Raw genomic sequence first — 25,631 nt, 5'->3', positions numbered from 1 at the left:
GAACGGCTAAGGTCGTAAAGGTCGTAGAACGAACGGTTGAGATTGCAGAATGGCAGAACGGCAGGCTACCCTTACCGTCTTAATAAGTAGTATATATATTATTAAGCTTCGTCTTTAATTCCTTAAATCCTCTTCTCAATTTTCATAGACCCATTCTAGATTAGGGATTTAAGATTGGTCTGATTTTTTTAATGTGAACCTTGAATGATCTGGGACATCTCATGGAACGCTATTTCTAGAAAAGAAATCGGTCATTGGATTTAGACGATAATACAACAAATACTTGAAGAGTGATCCTTAGATTAAAGCAAGCAAATGTTGGAACTGCTAACATTTCAAAGCCTTCTACCCAAAATCAAAGAGTATATTTACATCTTCAATTAACTGTACTTGTTCAAAACTTATGAAAGTAACATATTTTTGTTTAATTATACTAGGAATGGGAAAAGTACCCATACATTACAAAGCATCAAAGTGTTTTTTTAAACATGCAAACATACGATTTTAGTATTTTTATTAAGCTAGTTTGTCTTCATCCTTTAACTTAATGTAATAGCCATATGTAACTAAAATGAGTGATTGAAAAAATACTTTAGTTTGATATAGTCTTGTTATTATTTATAGTTATGTCTATATTCGTGAGCAAACACATTGATAAAAATTTCAAGCTCTGCCCCTGTACTCTACTTCTCTTCGTTGTAGTGAGATGAGCTACGGTTACTCTACCTACTCCTGCTTCCTTATTATGTTTGGCTTTGTTACCATGAGCACTATTGAGGAAGCTAACAAAGCCATTGAGATGTTCAACCAATATGTAAGCTCATTTCTGTCCCCTCGTTTCTCTGCTCTTCTCTAGAGCTACAACATAATTGTAATCCACTAAATATCAAAGCCATCATCCTCTGCATTCCTTCATGTTGTGGATTCACATGTTGTATATGGAAAATGAATTGCCTTGAGATGTGCAGAAATTAAGATGACCATACATCTCATCTCATGGAGAAGAGGTAGTCCAGTGATATCACTAGACTATTATGGAGCTGTAAAATTGCACTTACGCAACGGATGGTTAACAATTTGTGTTAATAGTACCAGCAGTAGGATGCACACAATACTGTCTTTACCAAGAGTGTATAGCCCTCATTCCCTTTATTAAATAACACATAGTATAAATGGAAATATTCATCCTTTTTCATGGCAGGACCATATAATTTCAAGGCCCTGATGATGGCACAACTGCTTACAGTGATGATTCCTGCTCGAAGGTTATTGATTCCCCAAAGAGTGAGGTGCTAGATATTTGAAAGTCGCCTAGAGGGGGGGTGAATAGGGCGAATCTGAAATTCACAAACTTAATCACAACTACAAGCCGGGTTAGCGTTAGAAATATAAACGAGTCCGAGAGAGGGCGTGAAAAACAAATCGCAAGCGAATAAAGAGTGAGACACAAGGATTTGTTTTACCAAGGTTCGGTTCTTGCAAACCTACTCCCCGTTGAGGTGGTCACAAAGACCGGGTCTCTTTCAACCCTTTCCCTCTCTCAAACGGTCCCTCGGACCGAGTGAGCTTCTCTTCTCAATCAATTGGAACACGAAGTTCCCGCAAGGATCACCACACGATTGGTGTCTCTTGCCTCAGTTACAAGTGAGTTTGATCTCAAGAAAGAATGAGAAAGAAGAAGCAATCCAAGCGCAAGAGCTCAAAAGAACACAACAAATCTCTCTCACTAATCATTAAAGCCTTGTGTGGAATTGGGAGAGGATTTGATCACTTGGGTGTGTCTAGAATTGAATGCTAGAGCTCTTGTAAGTAGTTGGAAGGTGAAAAACTTGGATGACTTGAATGTGGGGTGGTTGGGGGTATTTATAACCCCAACCACCAAACTAGCCGTTTGGTGGAGGCTGCTGTCGCATGGCGCACCGGACAGTCCGGTGCGCCAGCCACGTCACCTGGCCGTTGGGTTCCGACCGTTGGAGCTCTGACTTGTGGGCCCGCCTGGCTGTCCGGTGGCGCACCGGACAAGTCCTGTAGACTGTCCGGTGTGCCACCCGCGCGTGCACTGCTCCTCTGCGCGCGCAGGCGCGCATTTAATGCTGTTGCTCCGCTGGCTCACCGGACAGTCCGGTGTGCACCGGACATGTCCGGTGAATTATAGCGGAGCGGATTCCCGAAGCTGGCGAGTTCAGAGTTGCTCTCCTATGGAGCACCAGACACTGTCCGGTGGTGCACCGGACAGTCCGGTGAATTATAGCGAAGCGCCTCTGAGAATTCCCGAAGGTGCGAAGTTTAGCTTGGAGTCCCCTGGTGCACCGGACACTGTCCGGTGGCACACCGGACAGTCCGGTGCGCCAAACCAGGGCACACTTCGATTATCCTTTGCTCTTTTTGTTGAACCCTTTTCTTGGTCTTTTTATTGGCTTTTTGTGAACCTCTGGCACCTGTAGAACTTATAGACTAGAGCAAACTAGTTAGTCCAATTATTTGTGTTGGGCATTTCAACCACCAAAATCAATTAGGAAATAGGTGTAAGCCTAATTCCCTTTCAATCTCCCCGTTTTTGGTGATTGATGCCAACACAAACCAAAGCATGTATAGAAGTGCATAATTGAACTAGTTTGCATAATGTAAGTGCAAAAGGTTACTTGGAATTGAGCCAATATAAATACTTATAAGATATGCATGGATTGTTTCTTTATTTTTAACATTTTGGACCACGCTTGCAGCACATCTTTTGTTTTTGCAAATTCTTTTGTGAATTCTTTTCAAAGTTCTTTTGCAAACAGTCAAAGGTAAATGAATAAGATTTTGCGAAGCATTTTCAAGTTTTGAAATTTTCTCCCCTGTTTCAAATGCTTTTCCTTTGACTAAACAAAACTCCCCCTCAATGAGATTCTCCTCTTAGTGTTCAAGAGGGTTTTAAGATATCAATTTTGAAAATACTACTTTCTCCCCCTTTTGAACACAATAAGATACCAATTTGAAATTTACCAATTGAAAATCATTAGTTTTTAAAATTAGGTGGTGGTGCGGTCCTTTTGCTTTGGGCTAATACTTTCTCCCCCTTTGGCATGAATCGCCAAAAACGGATACTTAGGATGAAATATAAGCCCTTTCCTAACTATTTTTCTCCCCTTTGGCAAATAAACTATGAGTGAAGATTATACCAAAGACGGAGTGTTGCTCGGAGCGACGGTGAAGGATGAGTTACGGAGTGGAAGCCTTTGTCTTCGCCGAAGACTCCAATTCCCTTTCAATACACCTATGACTTGGTTTGAAATTCACTTGAAAAACACATTAGTCATAGTATATATAAAAGAGACATGGTCAAAGGTATATTCATATGCAAGATATTAAAAGAAATTCCTAGAATCAAGGATATTTAGCTCATGCCTAAGTTTGTTAAACGTTTGTTCATCTAGTGGCTTGGTAAAGATATCGGCTAATTGATCTTTAGAGTTAATATATGCAATCTCGATATCTCCCTTTTGTTGGTGATCCCTTAGAAAATGATACCGAATGGCTATGTGTTTAGTGCGGCTATGCTCAACGGGATTATCCACCATGCGGATTGCACTCTCATTATCACATAGAAGAGGAACTTTGGTTAATTTGTAACCGTAGTCCCTAAGGGTTTGCCTCATCCAAAGTAGTTGCGCGCAACAATGACCTGCGATAATGTACTCGGCTTCAGCGGTAGAAAGAGCTATGGAATTTTGCTTCTTTGAAGCCCAAGACACCAAGGATCTTCCCAAGAACTGGCAAGTCCCCGATGTGCTCTTTCTATTAATTTTACACCCCGCCCAATCGGCATTCGAATAACCAATTAAATCAAATGTGGATCCCCTAGGATACCAAAGCCCAAACTTAGGAGTATAAACTAAATATCTCAAGATTCGTTTTACGGCCGTAAGGTGAGCTTCCCTAGGGTCGGCTTGGAATCTTGCACACATGCATACGGAAAGCATAATATCCGTTCGAGATACACATAAATAGAGTAAAGAGCCTATCATCGACCGATATACCTTTTGATCGACGGATTTACCTTCCGTGTCGAGGTCGAGATGCCCATTGGTTCCCATGGGTGTCTTGATGGGTTTGGCATCCTTCATCCCAAACTTGCTTAGAATATCTTGAGTATACTTCGTTTGGCTAATGAAGGTGCCTTCTTGAAGTTGCTTCACTTGAAATCCTAAGAAGTACTTCAACTCCCCCATCATAGACATCTCGAATTTTTGTGTCATGATCCTACTAAATTCCTCACATGTAGATTCGTTAGTAGACCCAAATATAATATCATCAACATAAATTTGGCATACAAACAAATCATTGTCAAGAGTTTTAGTAAATAAAGTAGAATCGGCCTTTCCGACTTTGAATCCATTAGTGATAAGGAAATCTCTAAGGCATTCATACCATGCTCTTGGGGCTTGCTTGAGCCCATAAAGCGCCTTAGAGAGTTTATAAACATGGTTAGGGTACTCACTATCTTCAAAGCCGGGAGGTTGCTCAACATAGACCTCTTCCTTGATTGGTCCATTGAGGAAGGCACTCTTCACGTCCATTTGATAAAGCTTGAAGCCATGGTAAGTAGCATAGGCTAATAATATACGAATTGACTCAAGCCTAGCTACGGGTGCATAGGTTTCACCGAAATCCAAACCTTCGACTTGTGAATATCCCTTGGCCACAAGTCGGGCTTTGTTCCTTGTCACCACACCATGCTCGTCTTGTTTGTTGCGAAAAACCCACTTGGTTCCTACAACATTTTGATTAGGACATGGAACCAAATGCCATACCTTGTTCCTAGTGAAGTTGTTGAGCTCCTCTTGCATCGCCACCACCCAATCCGAATCTTGAAGTGCTTCCTCTACCCTGTGTGGCTCAATAGAGGAAACAAAAGAGTAATGCTCACAAAAATGTGCAACACGAGATCTAGTGGTTACCCCCTTATGAATGTCGCCAAGGATGGTGTCGATGAGGTGATCTCGTTGGATTGCTTGGTGGACTCTTGGGTGCGGCGGTCTTGGTTCTTCATCCTCCTTGTCTTGATCATTTGCATCTCCCCCTTGATCATTGTCGTCATCTTGAGGTGGCTCATTCTCTTGATCTTCTCCTTCATCAACTTGAGCCTCATTCTCATTTTGAGTTGGTGGAGATGCTTGCGTGGAGGAGGATGGTTGATCTTGTGCATTTGGAGGCTCTTCGGATTCCTTAGGACACACATCCCCAATGGACATGTTCCTTAGTGCGATGCACGGAGCCTCTTCATCACCTATCTCATCAAGATAAACTTGCTCTACTTGAGAGCCGTTAGTCTCATCAAACACAACGTCACAAGAAACTTCAACTAGTCCTGAGGACTTGTTAAAGACTCTATATGCCCTTGTGTTTGAATTATATCCTAGTAAAAAGCCTTCTACAGTCTTAGGAGCAAATTTAGATTTTCTACCTCTTTTAACAAGAATAAAGCATTTGCTACCAAAGACTATAAAATATGAAATATTGGGCTTTTTACCGGTTAGGAGTTCGTATGATGTCTTCTTGAGGATTCGGTGTAGATATAACCGGTTGATAGCGTAGCAAGCGGTGTTAACCGCCTCCGCCCAAAACCGATCCGACGTCTTGTACTCATCAAGCATGGTTCTTGCCATGTCCAATAGAGTTCTATTCTTCCTCTCCACTACACCATTTTGTTGTGGGGTGTAGGGAGAAGAGAACTCATGCTTGATGCCCTCCTCCTCAAGGAAGCCTTCGATTTGTGAGTTCTTGAACTCCGTCCCGTTGTCACTTCTAATTTTCTTGATCCTTAAGCCGAACTCGTTTTGAGCTCGTCTCAAGAATCCTTTTAAGGTCTCTTGGGTATGAGATTTTTCCTGCAAAAAGAACACCCAAGTGAAGCGAGAATAATCATCCACAATGACTAGACAGTACTTATTCCCACCGATGCTTATGTAAGCGATTGGGCCGAATAGAACCATGTGTAGGAGCTCCAGCGGCCTGTCAGTCGTCATGATGTTCTTATGTGGATGATGAACACCAACTTGCTTCCCTGCTTGGCATGCGCTACAAATCCTGTCTTTCTCAAAATGAACATTTGTTAATCCTAAAATGTGCTCTCCCTTTAGAAGCTTATGAAGATTCTTCATTCCAACATGGGCTAGTCGGCGGTGCCAGAGCCAACCCATATTAGTCTTAGCAATTAAGCAAGTGTCGAGTTCAGCTCTATCAAAATTTACCAAGTATAGCTGACCCTCTAACACTCCCTTAAATGTTATTGAATCATCACTTCTTCTAAAGACAGTGACACCTATATCAGTAAAAAGACAGTTGTAGCCCATTTGACATAATTGAGAGACGGAAAGCAAATTGTAATTTAAAGAATCTACAAGAAAAACATTGGAAATTGAATGGTCAGGAGATATAGCTATTTTACCCAATCCTTTGACCAAACCTTGATTTCCATCCCCGAATGTGATCGCTCTTTGGGGATCCTGGTTTTTCTCATAGGAGGAGAACATCTTCTTCTCCCCTGTCATGTGGATTGTGTACCCGCTGTCGATGATCCAACTTGAGCCCCCGGATGCATAAACCTACAAAACAATTTTAGTTCTTGACTTTAGGTACCCAAATGGCTTTGGGTCCTTTGGCATTAGACACAAGAACTTTGGGTACCCAAACACAAGTTTTTGACCCCTTGTGCTTGCCCCAACATATTTGGCAACTACCTTGCCGGATTTGTTAGTTAAAACATAGGATGCATCAAAAGTTTTAAAGGAGATGTCATGATCATTTGATGCACTAGGAGTTTTCTTCTTAGGCAACTTAGCACGGGTTGGTTGCCTCGAACTAGATGTCTCACCCTTATACATAAAAGCATGGTTAGGGCCAGAGTGAGACTTTCTAGAATGAATTCTCCTAATTTTGCTCTCGGGATAACCGGCAGGGTACAAAATGTAACCCTCGTTATCCTGAGGCATGGGAGCCTTGCCCTTAACAAAGTTGGACAATTTCTTAGGAGGGGCATTAAGTTTGACATTGCCTCCCCGTTGGAAGCCAATGCCATCCTTAATGCCAGGGCGTCTCCCATTATAAAGCATACTACGAGCAAACTTAAATTTTTTATTTTCTAGTTCATGCTCGGCAATTTTAGCATCTAATTTAGCTATATGATCATTTTGTTGTTTAATCATGGAAAGGTGATCATGTATAGCATTAACATCAACATCTCTACATCTAGTACAAATAGTGACATGCTCAGTGGTAGATGTAGAGGGTTTGCAAGAATTAAGTTCAACAATCTTAGCACACAATATATCATTTTTATCTCTAAGATCGGAAATTGTAATATTGCAAACATCAAGTTCTTTAGCCTTAGCAAGCAATTTTCCATTCTCAATCCTAAGGCTAGCGAGAGAAATGTTTAATTCTTCAATCTTAGCAAGCAAATCATCATTATCATTTCTAAGATTGGGAATTGAAACATCACAAACATTTGAATCAACCTTAGCTAACAAATTAGCATTCTCATTTCTAAGGTTGTCTATAGTCTCATGGCAAGTGCTTAGCTCACTAGATAGTTTTTCACATTTTTCTACTTCTAGAGCGTAAGCATTTTTAACCTTAACATGCTTTTTGTTCTCTTTAATAAGGAAGTCCTCTTGGGTGTCCAAGAGATCATCCTTCTCATGAATAGCACTAATCAATTCATTTAATTTTTCTTTTTGTTGCATGTTTAGGTTGGCAAAAAGAATGCGCAAGTTATCCTCCTCATTGCTAGCATCATCCTCATCACTAGAGGTTTCATATTTAGTGGAGGATCTTGATTTTACCTTCTTCTTTTTGTCGTCCTTTGCCATGAGGCACTTGTGGCCGACGTTGGGGAAGAGAAGACCCTTGGTGACGGAGATGTTTGCGGCGTCCTCGTCGGAGGAGGAGTCGGTGGAGCTCTCGTCGGAGTCCCATTCCCGGCAAACATGGGCATCGCCGCCCTTCTTCTTGTAGTACTTCTTCTTCTCCTTTCTTCTCCCCTTCTTGTCGTCGCCCCTGTCACTGTCACTGGAAATAGGACATTTTGCTATAAAGTGTCCGGGCTTACCACACTTGTAGCAAACTTTCTTGGAGCGGGGCTTGTAATCTTTCCCCCTCCTTTGCTTGAGGATTTGACGGAAGCTCTTGATGATGAGTGCCATCTCCTCGTTGTCGAGCTTGGAGGCGTCGATGGGTGTTCTACTTGGAGTAGATTCCTCCTTCTTTTCTTCCGTCGTCTTGAATGCGACCGGTTGTGCTTCGGACGTGGAGGGGCCATCAAGCTCGTTGATCTTCTTTGAGCCTTTGATCATTAATTCAAAACTCACAAAATTCCCGATTACTTCCTCGGGAGTCATTAGTGTATATCTAGGATTGCCACGAATTAATTGAACATGAGTAGGGTTAAGGAAAACAAGTGATCTTAGAATAACCTTAACCATTTCGTGGTCATCCCATTTTTTGCTCCCGAGGTTGCGCACTTGGTTCACCAAGGTTTTGAGCCGGTTGTACATGTCTTGTGGCTCCTCCCCTTGGCGAAGTCGGAAGCGACCGAGCTCCCCCTCGATCGTTTCCCGCTTGGTGATTTTAGTCACCTCATCTCCTTCGTGCGCGGTCTTTAGTGTGTCCCAAATCTCCTTAGCACCTTTCAACCCTTGCACCTTATTATACTCCTCTCGACTTAGAGAGGCGAGGAGTATAGTTGAGGCTTGGGAGTTGAAGTGTTGGATTTGGGCCACTTCGTCCTCATCATAGTCTTCATCCCCTACGGATGGTACCTGTACACCAAACTCAACAACGTCCCATATACTTTTGTGGAGTGATGATAGATGAAATCGCATCAAATCACTCCATCTAGCATAATCTTCACCATCAAACATTGGTGGTTTGCCTAATGGGATGGAAAGTAAAGGCGTATGTTTAGGAATGCGAGGATAGCGTAGGGGTATCTTACTAAACTTCTTGCGCTCATGGCGCTTAGAAGTAATGGATGACGCGTCGGAGCCGGAGGTAGAAGGTGATGAAGTATCGGTCTCGTAGTAGACCACCTTCCTCATCTTCTTTTCTTGTCTCCACTCTGATGCGATTTGTGGCAAGAGGATTTCTTCTCCTTCCCCTTCCCTTTGTTGCGTGACTCTTCCGATGAAGCCTTCCTGTGGCTTGTAGGGGGCTTGTCGCCGGTCTCCATCTCCTTCTTGGCGTGATCTCCCGACATCACTTCGAGCGGTTAAGCTCTAATGAAGCACCGGGCTCTGATACCAATTGAAAGTCGCCTAGAGGGGGGGTGAATAGGGCGAATCTGAAATTAACAAACTTAATCACAACTACAAGCCGAGTTAGCGTTAGAAATATAAACGAGTCCGAGAGAGGGCGTGAAAAATAAATCGCAAGCGAATAAAGAGTGAGACACAAGGATTTGTTTTACCGAGGTTCGGTTCTTGCAAACCTACTCCCCGTTGAGGTGGTCACAAAGACCGGGTCTCTTTCAACCCTTTCCCTCTCTCAAACGGTCCCTCGGACCGAGTGAGCTTCTCTTCTCAATCAATTGGAACACGAAGTTCCCGCAAGGATCACCACACGATTGGTGTCTCTTGCCTCAATTACAAGTGAGTTTGATCTCAAGAAAGAATGAGAAAGAAGAAGCAATCCAAGCGCAAGAGCTCAAAAGAACACAACAAATCTCTCTCAATAATCACTAAAGCCTTGTGTGGAATTGGGAGAGGATTTCATCACTTGGGTGTGTCTAGAATTGAATGCTAGAGCTCTTGTAAGTAGTTGGAAGGTGGAAAACTTGGATGACTTGAATGTGGGGTGGTTGGGGGTATTTATAACCCCAACCACCAAACTAGTCGTTTGGTGGAGGCTGCTGTCGCATGGCGCGCCGGACAGTCCGGTGCGCCAGCCACGTCACCTGGCCGTTGGGTTCCGACCGTTGGAGCTCTGACTTGTGGGCCTGCCTGGTTGTCCGGTGGCGCACCGGACAAGTCCTGTAGACTGTCCGGTGTGCCACCCGCGCGTGCACTGCTCCTCTGCGCGCGCAGGCGCACATTTAATGCGTTGCAGTCGACCGTTGCGCGCGAAGTAGCCGTTGCTCCGCTGGCTCACCGGACAGTCCGGTGTGCACCAGACATGTCCGGTGAAGTATAGCGGAGCGGATTCCCGAAGCTGACGAGTTCAGAGTCGCTCTCCTCTGGAGCACCGGACACTGTCCGGTGGTGCACAGGAGTCCGATGAATTATAGCGAAGCGCCTCTGAGAATTCCCGAAGGTGCGAAGTTTAGCTGGAGTCCCCTGGTGCACCGGTGTCGGTGTTTTGGGTCCGACTGCACACCTGGGGTTGCCCCTCAAGGTGTTTTTAGGAGTAGGACGGTGTCGACGACTGTAGCAAAATGGTTCGTGCCAGTTGCACGAGGGACAGTGGACAATGTTTACAGGTTTGGGCCGCTTAGAGATGCGTAACACCCTACGTCCTGGTGAGTATGCCGGGTGAATGAGGTTACAAGAGAGCTCTCTGAATTGAGAATGCAGAGAGTTGAAGTGGGTGGCTAAGTAATAGGGTCGATCGATCTGAAGGGGTGCCCCCTAGGCCTTATATACTCGACCGTGGGGCAATACACGTGGATATGATAACAACGGGTAGCTAAAGGATAGTGAACTGTTTGAGTTTATCTCCCTGTAGTTCTGCCGACCTATCCTCACATGGCTCCGTTGCATGGGGGCTCCAGCGCGGGAAAGTCGGATCTCTGTTGTGGTCGCTCGCTCGACGTTGTGGGCTGTCCGGGTTTGCACCAATCCGGCCTCGTGTCAACCTGCTTTGCTGATTGTTCCTCCCCAGGCCCACGAAAGAATGACCTTATGATTTATTGGGCCCTTGGGCCTTTCGTGAGGTCTTTTACTCTTTTAGTGGACCCGGGGGATATCTGTCCCCCACAAGCCCCCGATCTTTGGGTTAATTTAGAGGTAATCAGCCCAAAGATCCCAGGTCTAGCTTGCAGGCGATTTGAAGAGAACGACTTCTTACTGTCTCCTCCTGCTTTGATCACTCGTAAACTGAAGCTTCGTTTCGTGCTTGTGCCTTAGAGGTCGGCATTTCGTTTTGTAGGACCCTGAACTTCATTGGGTGCACCGGAGGTGCACCCAATGGGTGTAGCCCCCGAGCTTCGAGTAGATTTTTAGAAAATAATCTACTCGAAGGACTTCACGAGAAATTATTTCCATTTTTACTCCTGCGTTTTGGTTGAGGGCCAGCCTTGTCTTTAATCTTGTCCCATGCCTTATAAGTCGGCATTATCTTGGCTTGGAATGATGATCCATGGGGTGCACCGAAGGTGCACCCAATGGGTGTAGCCCCCGACCTTCAAGTGGATTTTTGAGGATAATCCATTCGAAGGTCTTCCTTTTGTGTCTTTTTGCTGAAGATTATCCTTTCTGCTTGTAAAAATCGGCATGATGCCATCCGCATTATGCTTTGGAGGTCAGCATTATGTCATCGATATTATGCTTCAGAGGTCAGTATGTATTTTGTCTTTTGCAGCCGAGTGCTCAATCCATCCATATCTTGCTAGGTAGTGTAATTTATTTGCTCTGCGACTGTTTGGACATTTGATGGACGTTCTCTGTCTAGTCTTCACGTCGCTTCTGTCGGCCATATTTTGTACTTCACTGGCTATATTTGGCTTTCCTCTGATCCTTACTGATATCTCATTTTTGTCTTGAGGTATTCACTGCGTGCCCTGCACAGATGTGACCATTTTGAAAAATATACTGATAATTCCTGGGTGTCCCCCCCCCAATGGTGTGGGCAAGGGACGGCTTGGTACGCTGAGTGTTTTAGCCGGCTGCTTCTGAGTAGTAATGTGATGTGACAGCAGGTGTAATCATATCCTCCGCGCTGTTGACTGGAGTCCCAATGGGTGTTGTGTTGCGTGAAATGGCGTCAGCCGCCTGACGTGTCTTCAGACGGGTTGAAGTGCTTATTGAATGCTTTGCGACTGTTCAGTGACCGCGGTTGGAGGTGAGCGGTTGCCTTCTCCTTCTATAAATAATGTCGTTGTCTCTCCGGCTTTTCCACATCTCTTGTTGTTCTCTGTTGCTTGCTTTTCTTCTCTCCCTTTCGCTTCCACCATGGGCAAGAACAACAAGCGCAAGCGTGAGCCAACTCCTCCATCGGAGGATTTTGGTGACTCGGAGTACTCAGAGGAGGAGTTCTCCTCTAAGTCTGAGGGGTCTCCGGCTCCCATCCCCCTGCGTGAGTCGTCTGACGACTCAGACGACTCCCAGGGGCTCGCGGCGGAGGTCTGGACGTACATCCGGGCTGTCGAGCGCTCCGGGCTCGAGGGCTCGGATGAGTCGGAGTACTCCTCGGATGAGGAGGACTGGGACGGTGGCGGCGAGGACGAGGACGACGACGACGACGACGACGACGAAGGCGGTGGCGGCGGTGACGGTGACGGCAGCGGCAGGGGCGGCAGCAGCGGCAGCAAGGACGGTGACGGCGGCGGCAGCAGGGGCGGCAGCGGCAGCAACAGGGGTGGCAGCGGCGGCGGCAGCAACAGGGCCAGTGGCTAGATGCCACTGGTCCTTTAGATGTTAGTATAGTATAGTTAGAATAATGTAGTAGTATTTAGTAGTGTAGAGTAGTATAGTGTAGTGTAGTAGTAGTAGTAATGTAATGTAATGTAGCAGTAGTAATAGGGAAGTATCAACTCATAATGAGTTGATTTGTAAGTATGATATCTTCCCTTTAATGAAGAAATGATGTTAGCTTCTCTGTGATAATTGCTCGTCGATATTCATAACTCAAAATTCTTGAATCATTACTCTTCCCGCCTTTTTCGTGAAGTTGATTCCCTTGGAATAGTAAGTGAATAACTCGGGCATCATATCGATGCTTTTAGAGGTAGCTGCCGAGTGACTTGAAGACGATGTCAGCGTTTTAGAGGTAACGCCGAGTGACTGGAGGGCGACGTCAGCGTTTTAGAGGTAACGCCGAGCGACTGGAGGGCGACATCAGCGTTTTAGAGGTAACGCCGAGCGACTTGAAGACGACGTCAGCGTTTTAGAGGTAACGCCGAGCGACTTGAAGACTACGTCAGCGTTTTAGAAGTAACGCCGAGCGACTTGAAGACGACATCAGCGTTTTAGAGGTAACGCCGAGTGACCTGAGGGCTACGTCAGTGTTTTTAGAGGTAACGCCGAGTGATAGCGGGCTGCATGGGCCACTTTGAGGATAATAGCCGAGTGATGATGTGGCGCACCGGTGTTCTAGAAATAACTGCCGGGTGATGACGTGGCACGCCGGTGTTTTGGAAATAACCGCCGGGTGATGACGTGGCACGCCGGTGTTTTGGAAATAACCGTCGGGTGCTGACTAGGCGCTTTTTGAAACGGTATCTGGCTCGGGAATATCCCATAAGTGCTGCGCTTTTAGCCGCCTCTGCTTTCCGTGCCCTAGTTCTAGCTTTCTTGCTTCCGAATCCTCTCCGCAATTCGCCTCCTACTCTGCTCGCCGGTAGAATCAAGATGGCGCCCAAGAGGAAAGCCTCGAGTTCGTCTGCCGTGGTGATTCCTCCAATCGACCCCAACAGCCAGTTGCCTTTCGCAGGTAACCACATGTCCGTCATCTCTGAGCCCGAACTTCTCCACCTCGTGTCCATCGGGGTTCTTCCTCCGAGGGAACTCTGCTCTTGGCGGATTTGCCATGGGGTTACTGTCCCAACTGAGGATACCCATGAGTCTGTGATTTATGCTCCTTTCCTTCTCCGCGGCCTTGGCCTTCCCATTTCTCCCTTTTTCCGTGGCCTCCTTGATTTCTACCATCTTAATTTGACCCATCTGAATCCCAATTCTATCCTGCAAATCTCCATTTTCGTTCATTTATGCGAAGCCTTTCTTGGCGTGCTGCCACATTTTGGGTTGTGGAAGTACTTGTATCACTGTCGCCCTGGGATGGCTAGGGGACAACATCAGTTGGTTGGGGGTGCTAGCTTGGAGATGCGCCGCGGCAGGAAGACTGAGTATCTCGAAATCCCTCTCAAAGATAGTATCAAGGGATGGCGCTTGGAGTGGTTCATAGTTGAGAATTATGGAAACTCTCTCCCCCCCCCGGTCGGGAAGACAGCCGGATGTTCGCACCCCAAGCTGGACCGAGTCCCCCACAGATCAGGAGGTAGCCGAGGCAGGTGCTTTGCTGGCTGAAGTTGGATTGCTGAAGGAGAGGGGTCTGACTGCTGAAGCTGTTGTTGCTGATTTTGTCTTCAAGAATATTCAGCCGTTGAAAGACAGGGCGCACCCGGCTTATCTGTATCGAGGCCTAGCCGACTCAACTCGGGTTACCAACAGAAGAATTCCCTCTGCAGACTTGGTGAACCGACTTGAGATGATCCTTAGAGGCAAGGTGTCAAATGTTGGTGCCCCAGTGGCATACTCGGCCTGGAACCTGCCTCCTCCTAAAGCCTTCACCCTTTTTGTGTCGAATCCTCCTGTCACTGATGACAATTTGGGCCTTAGAGTGCGGCCCTCTGCTGAAGAAGTTAGTGCCTTGGTTGCCTCGCTCGGGGAGATTCCTGATGATGAACGGCAGGTCCATTTTGAGGTGCCCCTGAACCCTAGTGATGCAGAGATAAGCGCTATGCTTGATTTGCTGGCTGAGGACTCTTCTGACGCTGCTCCTGCTAGGGCATTGGTAGTGGCGCCCCTCCCAGAGGCTGATACAACTTTGGATACTCAGAAGCCTGCCAGTACTCGCCCGAGGCGCCCTTGCCGAGCCAATCAACCTGATCCTTCTGCTGATGAGCAGAAAAAGAAAAAGAGACGCCTCCGGCGAGTATCCAGTTTGGATCGGGACGTTGGTACCTCGGTTCCTGCTGCTGAAGAAGTGCCTGTGACTGAATTTACTGACGCTGACCCCAATGGGTGTACCCAATCTGTTGCTGATCCCCATGTGAGTGCTCCATCTGTTGCTGATCCCAATGGGCGTGCTCCATCTGTTGTTGATCCCAATGGGGGTGCTGCCTATGTTGCTAATGTGGACGACGAGGAGGAAGAAGATGAAGTTCCTTTGACTCGGAAAAACAGTCGGCAGTTCATCGCTAGCGGTGAAAGTAGTGGAGTTCCTTCTCCTGCTTTGTCTACTCTCATTGGTCTGCAAGAACTGTCCCTGGCCAACTTTGATCAGACTCTTGAGGATATGGTTCCAGAGGATTTGTTATCGGAGCCAGTGGATGATGGTGTGATGGAGGTTTGTGCTGATGTGCTTGATGCTGGGTTGAGGTCATCCCGTGCCTCGTCGACCTTAGAGCGCGATCTCGAGGGTCGGGAGACTGACTTGGATCGTCCTGGTCCCATGGAAGTAACTGAGGGCCCATCAGCCTTAGAAGTGGCTACCGTAGAGGACTTGGACCCCCAGGGTGGTGTTGACACATGCCCAGCCCCCGAGGATGTCGCCGGGGATAACTTGGTTCGGGTGGGAAGTGTAAGCCACTGCCCAGCCCCCGAGGGTGCTGCTGGGGATGATCCGGCTCAAGTGGGCAGTGCAAACTATGACCCAGCCCCCGAGGGTGTCCGAGCGGGGTCTCCCTCCTGTACTTCCATGGACGTTCATGCGGGATCGCCTCCACACTCCGGCTATATGGTGGTAGTCCAAGCCTTGGACCAGAGAGTCGCTTTAGAGGGTAGCGTCCCCGCTGACCGAGTGTTGGGCTCTGTTGATGGCACCGAGTTGATTCCTGCTGGTTCGTTGCAAGCTGCTTCGGGTGGTGGCCTTACGCCCGGTTATCAATTGATCTCTCCTGATTTGGGGATCCCTTCGTTCTTTTCCAACCTCCAGGTACTGTGATGTATTTTAGCTTGGTTTTTATATTGCATGGACTGCTGTCATTACCCTCATCTGTTCTCCTCATCAGGCTTTGGTTGATGGGATGGCTAGCCAGCTGAGGTTACAGGGTGCTTCTGTCCCAGAAGTAGCTTCGTCACTTGCATGTTGGAATCCAGTGTCACTTCAACATCGTGTTTCTGAACTGGAGGCGACCAACACTGGTTAGTGCTTTCTTGCTTCTCTTTGCCTTCACTGTAGATTGCTTTACATTCTGACCCCTTTTTGTTTGATTGTCTCCTGCTAGGTATGACTCGGCAGATTTCCACTCTTGAGGAAAAACGTTCCCGAGATCAGGCTGAATTGGTCCAGCGGTGCGCTAACTTCGAGGAAAAGTACTCTCAAAGTCAGACTGAACTAACTCAGGTCTCTGCTGCCTTAGATGATGCCAATGCACTGAGTTCTTCTCTTCACGCTCAACTCAATTCTGAAAAGGTGATTTATGAAACTGTGCTTTGCCTTGTTGTGCTCCTATTACTTGCTTGGTTTTTGAGGGAGTTGACTTTTGTTTGCAGGAAGAAAAACGTATCCTTGCTGCTTCTCGTGACAGTCTTGACAGATTGTATCACGATTCTAGCAACTCGCTGACCATTCTGGAGAGGAGTCATCGCTTCACCATGGAAGAGTTAGACAACCAACGTTGTAAGCTGCAGGAATCCACAGATGAAGTGACCCGGCTCAAGCAGTTGATATCAGCGAAGGACGTTACTATCAAAGAACTCCGAGCTTCCAAGAAATCCATCGCCCAAGAGTTAGAAACTGCTCGGCTGGCTGCTAAGGTTGCCGAAGAAACTTCTGTTACTCTCAGAGCCCAGCGCGATAGAGCCATGGACAAGGCTATTCGGGCGGAGCGAATCTTGATGAGGAGACCCGGCGTGGTTGTTCCCGAAGATATAAGGGCTGATGTGAATGCTGCCCCTGATTCCTCGAGTCGTCCTTCCTCATCGATTGCTCCTGAGAAAAATATCACAAAATAGAGAGACATTTTGCGTGCTTTGAGCGCGCGGTTAGCATGGTCAGACATTTGTTAGAGGACGTCATTTCAGTACTTGGACGATGGTGTTATTTTCATATTTGTTTCAGAATTCATCAGTTCGTAAATTTGCAGTAGTAAAATGATGTGCGATGGTTTTGAAATTTATTTGCGGGATATAGAAGTCATCCTTATATGAGTAATTGTAAGCACGTCAGATCGCCTTAAGTCGCTGCTGACTTAAGTCGGTTGCTTCTGTTAATAGGGCGTAGGCGTGAGCATGTTGCACCGGCTTAAGTCGCTACTGACTTTAGCCGATTGCTCCGTTAGTAGGGTATAGTGGTCACCCCGAGTTAAGTAAGCGTGAGCATGTTGCACCGCCTTAAGTCATTGCCGACTTAAGCCGATTGCTCCGTTAGCAGGGCATAGTGGTCACCCCGAGTTAAGTAAGCGCGAGCATGTTGCACCGCCTTAAGTCGTTGCCGACTTAAGCCGATTACTCCGTTAGCAGGGCATAGTGGTCACCCCGAGTTAAGTAAGCGCGAGCATGTTGCACCGCCTTAAGTCGTTGTCGACTTAAGCCGATTGCTCCGTTAGCAGGGCATAGTGGTCGCCCCGAGTTAAGTAAGCGCGAGCATGTTGCACCGCCTTAAGTCGTTGCCGACTTAAGCCGATTGCTCCGTTAGCAGGGCATAGTGGTCGCCCCGAGTTAAGTAAGCGCGAGCATGTTACACCGCCTTAAGTCGTTGCCGACTTAAGCCGATTGCTCCGTTAGCAGGGCATAGTGGTCACCCCGAGTTAAGTAAGAATGCAAGTCAATCATGAACAAACTGAGTATCTTTGAAGCCCCCCTTTTTTTATTCATGACATATTTCCATTTTACAGAGTACATCGTCGTCCCGATAGCTTTTGAAATTCAGCTAGGGATAAAACTTCCTGAGGTGTTCTATGTTCCAGGAGTTCCCGACTTCTGTGCCATCCATCTAAGTGAGGCGATATGATCCTAGCCGAGTGACTTCTGCAACTATGAAGGGTCCTTCCCATAAGGGCGATAACTTGTGTCGTCCCTCCCCCGTTAGAATTCGGCGGAGGACGAGCTCTCCTACTGAGAAGGATCGCTGTCGCACCGCCTTGTCGTGATAGCGCCTTAGAGTCTGCTGGTACCGTGCTGATTGGATTACCGCATTCAGCCGTTCTTCTTCGAGCATATCAATGTCCTCCAGCCTGGTGGCCTCGACTTCTGCTATGTTTTCGAAGATCAACCTTGGTGCCCCGAACTTGAGATCGGCGGGTAGCACTGCCTCCGACCCATAGACCATGAAGAAAGGAGTGTTTCCATGCAGAGCTCGGCTAGGTTGGGTTCTTAGGCTCCAAACGACATAGGGCAATTCCCTTATCCACTTTCCTGCGAATTTTTCATTCTTATCGAAGACCTTTTTCCTGAGTGCCTCCAGTATCATCCCGTTGGCTCGCTCAACCTGCCCGTTGGCTCTTGGATGTGCTACAGATACATACTTGATCTGAATGCTTTTTTGCTCGCAGAAGTCGAAGAACTCTGAACTTGTGAAGTTGGATCCTAGGTCAGTTATGATGTTGTTTGGTATCCCGAATCTGAATATTATGTCTTGTATGAATTCCACGGCCTTAGCTGAGGTTAAAGAAGCAATGGGCTTGAACTCTATCCATTTAGTGAATTTGTCGATTGCTACCAATACATGAGTGTATCCTCCTTGAGCTTTCTTGAAAGGTCCAATCATATCCAGTCCCCAGCATGCGAAAGGCCAAGTTACTGGTATGGTCTGCAGTTGCTGTGCTGGTAGATGTTGTTGTTTTGACAAGTATTGGCAAGCTTCGCACATCTGAACTAACTCGACTGCATCACTCTTCGCTGTTGGCCAATAGAATCCTGACCTGAAGACCTTCCCGACTAGTGTTCTAGATGCTGCATGTATTCCACACTGCCCAACATGGACCTCCTCCAGAAGTCGCTTCCCAGTAGATGGGAGAATGCACTTCATGAGGACGCCTGATGCACCCCTTCTGTACAATGTCTCCCCAATGAGTGTGTAGTGAGCCGACTGTCTGGCAATGCGCTCGGCTGAATTATTGTCATCTGGTTCCTCTTCATTCTTTATATACTTGATGATTGGCCTTCTCCAGTCATCAGAGTCTGACTCGGGTTGATCTATAATATTACACTCTTCTGTTTGATCCATTGAGATGCTTGGCTGTAGTATTTCTTGCACAAAGACTCCAGGTGGGACCTGATTTCGACTGGATCCTAGCTTGGACAATACATCGGCTGCTATGTTCCGATCTCTTTCTACATGATGAAATTCTAGACCCTCAAATTTATCTTCCAGCTTTCGGACGGCAGTGCAGTACTTTCCCATTGAATCGCTTGAACAATCCCACTCTTTGTTTATCTGGTTAATGACTACCAGAGAGTCTCCGTACACCATCAATCTCTTGATGCCCAATGATATGGCGATGTTCAATCCATGGATCAGAGCTTCATACTCGGCTGCATTGTTGGAGGCCGGAAACAGCAACTGGAGGGCATATTTGAGGTGCTCGCCTCCAGGTGCGGTGAAGAGAATTCCTGCTCCTGCTCCCTGCAGCTTTAGCGAGCCATCAAAATACATTCGCCACACTTCTGCAGTCTCTGGGTTATCTGGTACTTGCTGTTCAGTCCACTCTGATACGAAATCAACCAGTGCTTGAGTTTTGATGGCAGTGCGAGGTCGGAACTCGATGTCATGAGATCCCAGCTCACAAGCCCACTTGGCTATTCGGCCAATGGCTTCCTTGTTGTGAAGAATATCCCCTATCGGAAAACCAGTGACTACTATGACTTTGTGGTCATCAAAGTAGTGACGTAGTTTGCGGGCAGTTACAAGTACTGCATATAATAGCTTCTGAACTTGAGGATACTTTTTCTTTGAGGGGTCCAAAACTTCACTGGTGAAGTAAACAGGATGTTGCACTGGGTAGGCATGTCCTTCTTCTGCTCGCTCGACTACCAACGCGGTGCTTACCACGTGAGTCGTGCAAGAGATATACAGTAGTAGATCTTCAGCTGGTTGAGTTGACGTAGCTCGGCGTGGTGGCTTCAGTACTGGTGGTGTTGTCAAGAATTTCTTCAGTGCATCTAGAGCTTCATGTGCCTCTGAAGTCCACTGAAACTTATCCACCTTTTTGAGTAGCTTTTAAAATGGTAAACCTTTTTCCCCCGGCCTGGATATAAATCTCCTCAGAGCTGCCATACATCCAGTAAGTCGCTGAACCTTCTTTTGTGATCGAGGCGCTTCCATCTTCATGATAGCTTCAATCTTATCCGGATTAGCCTCAATTCCCCGGTGGCTGACAATAAACCCGAGTAACTTTCCTGCTGGTACCCCGAAAACGCATTTTTCGGGATTAAGCTTCCATCTATACCGTCTCAGACTGTTGAAAACCAGCTGTAAGTCTTCGATGAAGTTTTCCGAGTTCTCTGTTTTGATTACCACGTCATCTACGTAGGCTTCCACACGCTTGCCCCAGTGATCGACTAAGCATGTTTGAATAGCTCTCTGATAAGTCGCTCCAGCATTTTTGAGGCCGAACGGCATGGAGGTATAACAGAAAGCACCAAACGGAGTAATGAACGCTGTCTTTTCTTCATCTTCCTTTGCCAAGCTAATCTGGTGGTATCCGGAATAGCAATCCAGGAAAGACAGCACAGAACATCCAGCGGTGGAGTCCACCACTTGATCTATCCTCGGGAGCCCGAAGGGATCCTTCGGACAGTGTTTGTTGAGATCAGTATAGTCGACGCACATGCGCCAATCCACTTTATTCTTTTTGAGTACAAGAATAGGGTTGGCTAACCACTCGGGATGTAACACTTCTCTAATGAATCCAGCCATGACCAAGCGGGCTAACTCGGCGCGAATGGCCTCTCTCTTGTCGGGCGTGAAACGACGTAGTTTTTGCCGGATCGGCCTCGCCTGGGGATAGACCTTCAGTTTGTGCTCGGCCAGTTCTCTTGGGACTCCCAGCATATCCGCAGGTTGCCATGCGAATACGTCTCGGTTATCTTGCAGAAACTGGACGAGCGCGCTTTCCTATTTGTCGTCCAGGCTGGAGCTGATGATGGCAGTCTTGCGTTCATCAGCAAACCCCAGGTTGATCCTTTTAGTTTCTTCAGTCGGCCGCATAGAGGTTGCGGCCTGAGCTTCGTTTGCCGGTACCGCAAGGTCCTCCTCAGGCTTAGAGTTCGCCTGTGTTGAAGAAACCGTCGACGGCTTGGTGGTGAGGGCTGCTTGGATGGCCACTCGGAAACACTCTGCGGCGCCTTGGAAGTCGGCGCGCACAGTTATGATTCCTTGCGGTCCTGGCATCTTCAGTATCATGTACGTGTAATGCGGAATGGCCATGAATTTGGCCAATCCCGGCCTTCCGATGATGGCGTTGTACCCGCAGTCGAAGTTCGCCACTTCGAACCTCAGGAATCGGTTCTGTAGTTCTCCGGAGTTCTGAAGGTGACAGGCATGTAGATGTGGCCCAGCGGGTATTCCCCTTCAGTCGGCATGATGCCGAAGAAGGGAGTGTCCGACTCATGGAGCTCTTTGAGGTGAACTCCCAAGCCTTGGAGTGTCCGGGGGAAGGTGACGTTGATGCTGCTCCCCCCGTCCACTAGCACCTTCTTCACCCGGCTCTCTCGGATCACCGGATCGATGAGGAGCGGGTATTTGCCTGGATGGTCGAAGTTGAGCCATTGATCCTCCCGAGTGAAAGTGATCGGGTGCTCCGACCATCGGTATGGGGCGGGAGGACCGGTGGTCGCCACCAGTATCTGGCGGTCGTTGAGCTTTTGTTGTCGTTTGTTCTCCTGCGATCCGTGTCCGCCGAAGATGACGTTGACCTCCCTGTCCACGCGCGGGAAAGCTCCTCCTTCTCCCTCCTCCTGCTGATGGGGTTGTCGTGGTTCATCTGGTCCTCCCCTCGGCAGAGGAGGAGGTAGAGGTTGGAAGGGTCGGTCGTGCCCGATGGAGTGCTTGAAGTCCCGGCAGTTACGAAGAGTGTGGCGCATGTCCTTGTGGTACGAGCACTGGGCGTCGAGGATGTCGTCCAGCGTGCGCTCGCCTCCGCGAGGTCCTCCTCGGGCGTGAGAGGCAGGTGGTCCGGCGGCGTGCACTTCTTCGCGAGGCCTCTTCTCCCAGCGTTTGTCGGGTTGCTGGTTCGCGTCGCGTCGTGGTGCTGCCGGTGCGGGCTTTGCTCCTCCGATGAGGTCCTGGGCCCGCTCGTCGGCGGTGATGTAGAGGTCGGCTTCCCGGAACAGCTCCTCGGAGGTAGTCGGCGCCTTCTGTAATATGGCTCGGACGAAAGCCGAGTCGTTGGATCCTCTGTAGAAGTCCTCGATCACGGCCGCCTCCGTGACCTCGGGGATACGATTTCTCATGGTCTGGAACCTTTTGAGGTACGACCGGAGAGTTTCGTCCCCCCGGCGCTTGATGGATTTGAGGTCCCATGGTTGTGCCAATTTGTCGGAGAGGGACTGGAAATTGGCGGTGAAGCGTCGACTGAAGTCGCCCCAGTCGTCGATGCAGTGTCGGGGTAGATGTCACAGCCATTGCAGCGCGTCTTGCCCAAGGACAATGGGTAAGTACGCGGTCATCACGTCTTCGGACGCCCCGGCAGCTCGAGCAGCGGTGGTGTAGACGACTAGCCAACCCCCTGGATCCTGCTTAGGTTCATATTTGTCGACATTGGATACCTTGAAGTTAGGAGGCCATTGGATGGCCCTAAGGCGCGGAGTAAGAGCAGACACTCCGCATGTGTCCTCCTGTCGTCGGGGATGATGTCTGTCCCGGGGAGGGGAGTAGTTGTTGTGGTTCCTCGACCGACCCCGGATAGTACCGCCAGTTGAGGCCGTTGCCGACTCAGTTCTGGTGGCCTGGCTCCGAGCTGGGATGCCATGATCTCTGTCGTACTCCTCCCGGCGGCGGATCTCGTTCTCATGCCGTCGTTCACGCGAAGCATTGATGGAGCTTCACGCGTCTCGGCGACTGTTGATGGCGTGTCGTAGATCGTTCGGCGGGTGAGCAAGCGGTAGAAGATGGTTGGCCGCCTGGGTGAGCAGTCGTCGGTAGCCCTCAGCGTCGGGAGTCCGAGGGAGTCCGTCAGCTATCCGAGCTAGTACTCCTCCAACTTCGCTCGGCGTGTTCATAGCTCGGGCGAAGTCGGGGTTCAGGTTACGCCCGAAGAATGGATTCTCCCGGCGTTGCCTTGCATCTTGCTCGACTTGTTCCTGAGCCCGGCGGCGATCACGTCGTCGGGAGTTCCTTCGTTCTCTGAAGACGCGTTCCTCCGGAGTTTCCCCTATCTCCGAGACCTCGTCTCGCGAGACAGGTTGCTCCGGATCCCGTTCTCCGGCCGCGTGATGTCGTCGAACGTTCCTGCGCCGGTTTCTCCATCGACGGGATTCTCGTTGAGGTGGTTCCTCTCCGGGTGCGGTCGACTCGTCGTCGGAGACGGTAGGCGACTCCACTCTCCTGATGAAGAGGACGTCGGGATAGAATGGCGCTGCTGTCGTGGCGACCTTCTTTCCGCTCTCCTTTGAGGGCAGAGGAACGGAAAGAACAACTTGCTTCCCCTTGGTCTCCTTCTTCCTCGCGATCTGTGTCCATTCTTTTGTCGGGGAAGTAGACAGTGGAGTTCTCCGGGTCAGCGGGCCCTTGGCCCCTGACTTTCCGGAGACGATCTTTTTCCGGAGAGCTGGAGGTTGCGCTTCTCCGGCATTCTCAGAGCTTGTTGGAGGAGACTTCTTTTCCGGCGGATCCGCAATGCGGTGTAGAGTTCCCTCTTCATCTGCTACGGATGAGATTGTTCCGAAGTAGAATACGGATCCGGGACGGAGGGTGATCTTGCTATGGAAGGTGACGGCCATTGAGCTAGCTTGGATCGTCGACATACCCCCTACCTGGCGCGCCAGCTGTCGGTGTTTTGGGTCCGAACGCACACCCGGGGTTGCCCCTCAAGGTGTTTTTAGGAGTAGGACGGTGTCGACGACTGTAGCAAAATGGTTCGTGCCAGTTGCACGAGGGATAGTGGACAATGTTTACAGGTTCGGGCCGCTTAGAGATGCGTAACACCCTATGTCCTGGTGAGTATGCCGGGTGAATGAGGTTACAAGAGAGCTCTCTGAATTGAGAATGCAGAGAGTTGAAGTGGGTGGCTAAGTAATAGGGTCGATCGATCTGAAGGGGTGCCCCCTAGGCCTTATATACTCGACCGTGGGGCAATACACGTGGATATGATAACAACGGGTAGCTAAAGGATAGTGAACTGTTTGAGTTTATCTCCCTGTAGTTCTGCCGACCTTTCCTCGCATGGCTCCGTTGCATGGGGGCTCCAGCGCGGGAAAGTCGGATCTCTGTTGTGGTCGCTCGCTCGACGTTGTGGGCCGTCTGGGTTTGCACCAATCCGGCCTCGTGTCAACCTGCTTTGCTGATTGTTCCTCCCTAGGCCCACGAAAGAATGACCTTACGATTTATTGGGCCCTTGGGCCTTTCGTGAGGTCTTTTACTCTTTTAGTGGACCCGGGGGATATCTGTCCCCCACAACCGGACACTGTCCGGTGGCACACCGGACAGTCCGGTGCGCCAAACCATGGCACACTTCGATTATCCCTTGCTCTTTTTGTTGAACCCTTTTCTTGGTCTTTTTATTTGCTTTTTGTGAAGCTCTGTCACCTGTAGAACTTATAGACTGGAGCAAACTAGTTAGTCCAATTATTTATGTTGGGCATTTCAACCACCAAAATCAATTAGGAAATAGGTGTAAGCCTAATTCCCTTTCAATATTGTTGAACTTCCTGGTGATCATACCAGCACCCTCGAAAACCGAAAGTGGTGGTGTCTAGCAGTGTGTGCGAACTTCTGGAATGCGGAGTCTGCTTGAGTGCCATGTATACTCCTATTCATCAGGTGGACATTCATACTAATCCATGGCATGTTTATAACTAAAACCTGTTCAAATGTAGTCGATTGAATGAAAGTTATGGCTTACTGGTTTAAGTGTTCCTTTTAATATCATGTACTGGTATCATCGTTCTATTTTGACTCGTTTCAATTTCTATAGACCTTTTAATACATAGTGTTTACAAATCTTAACTTTTACTCTCTCTTTTTCTGGTTAGCTATCGTGCCGTGCAAAATAATAATATGTTCTGCGTTTTTATTCAACTATTCAAATCTTATTTCATATGATGGTAATGCAATATTTTGTCTATGTAGTGCTTTAATGGTCATACGTTGTGTTCCAGATGCAAACCAAGGGTTCATCATTGTCCAACTTGTAGTTGTAGGCATGAATTGGGCAACATAAGGTGCCTTGCTCTCGAAAAGGTGGCCACATCTCTTGAACTTTCATGCTAGTACCAGTGCTTTGGGTGCCCAGACCTCATGCATTTATCCTTACTACAACAAGCTGAAGCATGAGTCACAATGCCAATATAGGCTTAATAGTTGTCCATATTCTGAATCTGAGTGCATAGTTGTTGGTGGCATTCCAGGTAAATCACTTGAAAGATGACCACAAAGTTGACATGCACAACGACAGTACCTTCAACCATCGCTATGTAAAGCCAAACCCTCATGAAGTTGAGAATGCCACTTGGATGCTTACGGTACTTCACGCTGACACCAATATATTGATTAAAATCTATGCTGATTTTTACCGTGGTTTGTTTCTGCAAAGATCAAAGTTTACGTCTTAG

General features: G+C 48.0%; 1 pseudogene; it reads left to right on the top strand.

The window, feature by feature from the left end:
• The first annotated feature begins 706 nt into the window (after positions 1–706).
• On the top strand, positions 707–25,631 carry LOC109941961 (E3 ubiquitin-protein ligase DIS1-like; annotated as a pseudogene).

This window comes from Zea mays, chromosome 1, assembly GCF_902167145.1.
Source record: "Zea mays cultivar B73 chromosome 1, Zm-B73-REFERENCE-NAM-5.0, whole genome shotgun sequence".
NCBI classification, from domain to species: domain Eukaryota; kingdom Viridiplantae; phylum Streptophyta; class Magnoliopsida; order Poales; family Poaceae; genus Zea; species Zea mays.
This window is presented reverse-complemented; position numbering and strand designations above follow the sequence as displayed.